This window comes from Penaeus chinensis, chromosome 10 (genome assembly GCF_019202785.1).
Source record: "Penaeus chinensis breed Huanghai No. 1 chromosome 10, ASM1920278v2, whole genome shotgun sequence".
Lineage (NCBI taxonomy): Eukaryota > Metazoa > Arthropoda > Malacostraca > Decapoda > Penaeidae > Penaeus > Penaeus chinensis.
This window is the reverse complement of record NC_061828.1, coordinates 28,273,630-28,278,629: the sequence shown is the minus strand read 5'-3', so window position 1 is coordinate 28,278,629 and position 5,000 is coordinate 28,273,630.

Sequence of the window (5,000 nt, the reverse complement as noted above, 5' to 3'; positions counted from 1 at the left end):
CCTTCCATGGCATTCGCTCAATCTGTTATATCCCGAGAAATGTTCAATAAAGAAGAAAATAACGAAAACCAAATTATTCACACATACGTTACTGATAGACGTTGTTTCTCTACACGCATGAACATGAAGATTTAGCCGGGTTGTCGCCGTGTACACACATCCAATCGTCAAAGCAACAGAGTAGGTACTAGCGCACAAAATAAGGAACGATTGTTTACAAATATCGAACCGACCGTATACGCGAAAACCTTCCTAGAACATACCCTTACTTCTCCAACTCGCCCACACGGACATACATTTCCTTTATCTTAATTTCTGTTCTTACGATCTTATCTACATTCTATCTCCGCCTTCCTATCCTACCCTAGGCGTCCTGTTCATTGTCGAAACACACACACACACACACACACACACACACACACACACGCACAGGAATTTCTAGTTTTGTTCAATGTTCACATAACGGTCGTTGTACAGTACGGCTCCTCTTCTCTTTGTTTCTTGTTTGACTTTCCAGTGACAGATTGCTGGAACAACTGCCAGATCAGATTGATTTAGCTTATTTCTGCTAATCACTAATGAAGAGGTTCACACGAAATAAAGCGAATCCGGCGGTGAAAAGAAAGTCGTGGCGAGGAGGGAAAAGTTAATCAACTCTAGACAGAGGCTCACGACACACTGATCTATTTCCTTTCCACTACCTCCGCTTACCCCTCTCGTAGCAGTGTGTGTGAGTGTGTGTGTGTGTGTGTGTGTGTGTGTGTGTGTGTGTGTGTGTGTGTGTGTGTGTGTGTGTGTGTGTGTGTTTTGCAGTGAAGTTATTTTGAAATGTATCAACGAAAGGAAAGATAATAGTAATACAAAATAAATCAAGTTCAAATGTTTCCTATCTAGAAAAAGACTTTCACGATCATTATTACAGCATTCAACGACAATATCAGTTTTCCAATAAATATGAAGTTTAGAATAACAGTGTATGACCTAGTTTAATACATATGACAGGGACAAAAGCCATCGGGAAAGATTGAAAGTTTGGGTCTTTACAATAATGCAAATACCATGGGCAGCCATGATCAACGTAGAAATGTTACGAATTTTCAGGGACGTTCCACTAAAGTATCTTGGAATGTGATTTGATAAGTACCCAAGTAAACAAATAATACTCGAAGGAAGACTGAGAGGCATATGGTGACACAGCCAAAGGTAAACATACATGTACACACGCACACACAAAATTGGCAGTAAACATGTAAGATCGATCATTGCTCGGCAACATGCATAAATGATCGCACAGGTACCAATACAAACGGTACCGTACTGCCACACGCCGGCCATTCCTTGCACATAGGGGGTAGTTTAAAAACACAATAAACAGACAAGCTACAATTAAAATGAAGTGACAAAAGCAAGACCTAAATTATTATTATTATTATTATTATTATTATTATTATTATTATTATTATCACCACACACAGACACACATAAACATACATTTTAGATTAGGTTAGGCTTAGGATAGGGTTAGATTAGGTTAGGGTAGGTTAGGTTAGATTAGATAAGGTTAGGTTAGGTTAGGTCAGGTTAGGTCAGGTCAGGTCAGGTCAGGTTTAGAATAGGCTAGGTTAAGATTAGGGTAAGTTTAGGTTTGGGTAGATTTAAGTTAGGTCAGGTTAGGATAGAATAGATTAATTTAGGTTAGTTTAGGGTACTTTTATTTTTGATTAGGTTAGGTTTGGTTAATTTAGGTTTAGAGAAATCTCAGATATCTATTAATGTTTATTTTTGGATCTCTATAAAAAATACACCTTAGTTATGTGTAGGAAAACACTGGACATGTAATACTGTTGATTTTTAGACCTCTTAGTTAGTATAGGTTGGGTTAGGTTAGGTCTAGTTAGGCTAGGTTTTGGTTAGGTTAGGTTTTGGTTAGGTTAGCTTAGATTAGGTTTAGGTTAAATGAGGTTTAGGTAAGATTAGGTTAGGTTAGGGTTAGATTAGATTGGGTTGGGTTGGTTCAGGTTAGGTTAGGCTAGACTAGGCTAGAGTAGGTTAGGTTGTGAGAGAACGGAATAATAATAATCAGTATATTAACTGGTTTTGTATTCTATGAGTTTTGTGCGGGTTTATAAAAATCAAGCATAATCACCATACTTGTCCAAAGATGTTATGTGAATACCTACAGTACTAATTGGTCAAAGCAATTACGATTGGTAATTTGCACTACAAGCGAAAGCTTTGGTGTATGGTGGCCTCTAGCAGTTTTGCCCAAATATGTAACCAATTAATTAATTTTTTTTTTTTTTTTTTTTACCTTCATTCACATAACTACGAACGATGTTCCTTCTTTATTCACAAATGGTTTTCTGAATATAAGAAATGTTTATTATAACACGTGCCCTTGCATAAGCGGAAAATAGTGTCTGAATATTACACAAGAACAGGGAGCACTGATATCGGAAAATTAAATTTTAATTTTGTACTACACTAAAAAGGCTATAACATCGTATATAAAATACGATAATCGCTTTTTGTCTTTCCGGAAGAAACGCAATCGATATGGCTCAAAGTGTTTTTTATTACACAGGTGATATATATATATATATATATATATATATATATGTGTGTGTGTGTGTGTGTGTGTGTGTGTGTGTGTGTGTGCGTGCGTGCGTGCGTGCGTGCGTGCGTGTGTGTGTGTGTGTGTTTGTATACATATATGCCTGCACACACACACACACACACACACACACATATATGTATACACATTTGCCTCCTGATTGTGGTCACTCCCAGACTATAGTTTATAATAAATCCATCGATAGTGTAAGTTAGAAATAATTGTTGGTTATTACAGTTATGTTTAGTGTGTATAATGTAATATTTATATCTAAATTATTAATTTTCATCTCACTACGAACAAGACAAGGGATATGACACATTAATCCATCCACATATTCCTCAAGTAATGAACAAATGTGGGGTATCTGACTATATTATACGAGTTCTGATGAATGTCAACAAACTGTCAGAGCAAGAAAAGCTGCATTAAGGCAGTTGAAACGATGTCCCAGCGATGTAACCTTGATCCATTATAAAAAGACCTGAGCCAAGGCCAGGCGAGTGATAAAGAAGGCCAGACGGACCGTCATGGAAACAGTGTCTCATCGATTAACTCTGGGACCCCCTTAGCATGGGTATGGGATAAAGTGTGTAAGATCGCTGGAAAGAGCACATCCATGTCACCACCTTCTCTGAAGAAGATGGCATAATCCTCACTGACCTAAAAGATGAGCATCTTCCACTGCCACGATTCTCCACTCTTCGGGCTGAACAGGAAGGACTGCAGTAGAACTTCCATACAACTTGCCATTTTTGCGCAAGGAGATGGACTCTTATTTGCAGCTCTGCAACAAGACTGCCCAGGAAGTGACAATATTCCATGCCAAATAATATCTCACTTACTGGAGAGTTCCCAAAGGTTCCTATTAGTCCAATTCAATAGGATCCATAGGGAGGGCACATTGCCATCCCTGTTGGTCCTATTCAATAGGATCTATAGGGAGGGCACAGTGCCATCCACATGAAAAGAGGCTATAATCATTCCTGTCCTTAAACCCTGCAAGGATACTTCCCCAACAGGGAATTACAGACCAATATCTCTCACCAGCTGCATCTGCAAGCTGATGGAGAAAATTGTAAACTTCAGGTTGACTTGGCTGCTAGAAAAGGAAAACATGCTAATCCCTTTTCAATATGGATTTAGAAAATTGAGATCGATCACAGATGTACTTGTGGAGAAGAAAACTACTGTACAGAATTCCTTCGCACAGCGATGTCACATGTCCCCTTTGACCTTGAAAAGGTTTACGATACTACATTGATGCATGGCATATTCATGAAGCTGTATGACATTGGTTTTAGAGAAGCATTACCTAACTTAACACAAAGACGTATGTACTTCTTTCCCCCATATACACAGAAAAATGTATTGGGGGAGGATTGTGACATAGGTCTTATTAGTTTCTTTAGGGAGACTAATATTTTCAATAAAATGTAATTATGCATAATGTTTGATAATAATTTTACACATTTAGAACATAATGTTTATGTTTTGATTTTGATATATTTATTGTTATTTATAAGACATTTATTTATAGATTTTTAACATTTTAAATATTTCAACATTTCAATCTAACAAGGTGTTCGCCGCTAATGACCTTAGCTATTAACGTGGCGGATAATTAAAAAAAATAATCAATCAGGACCTTCGCTGGTGAGCAAGTTTTTCAAGACCACCGTCCTCAATCCCACCCTGATGATCAGAGGCTATGGAAGCGAGGCGTGGAGAAGATCGATACTGCATTCGTCGAAAGTCTGTCTCGGTAGATCGACCAAGCCGTCCACGATATACCAGTGCTTCGAGTACTGGATCAGGCGCCCCATTTCATTTGATCGTGGCCACATACTGTGCCACCCGTAGAGTGGGTAATTCGCCTTGGAACACGCCTAGTGCTTTGGTGGCCCTAGATCACATTGATGATCATGTGCTTATATTGCTCCTCGAGCGTTACGTAATCGATCGACCGTCTGAAACTCGATCAGTTCCATGTTCCTCAGCATACCTTTTTTGTCGACAGTCAATCCTCCCCTCAACTCCGAGCCGATCCACCGATACCGGTATCGGTGGATCTTGGCCAGACCCTCTCTGCGTTTGTGCCGGGCGCCGTTCTGTACTTGTCGCTACCCGGAGATAGACCTGTGCAAGTTCAACAGGTGGCATTTCGTGTGTAGACAGCCCCTGCTGCAGGGGTTACAGCTCTGAAAGGAGACTCCCGTGTGCTGAGATCTTGTCTCACTGTACGTTTCCTCGAGGTCCTTTTATGTTTTTTTAATTCATATCCCTTACATGCCTCATTAGTTTTACGTTTTATGTTTTTTTGCTGCAGAGTGCCCGGGAGGAAGAGAAAACTAATGAACGATCAAGCAAAGGAAAAAAAAGAAGA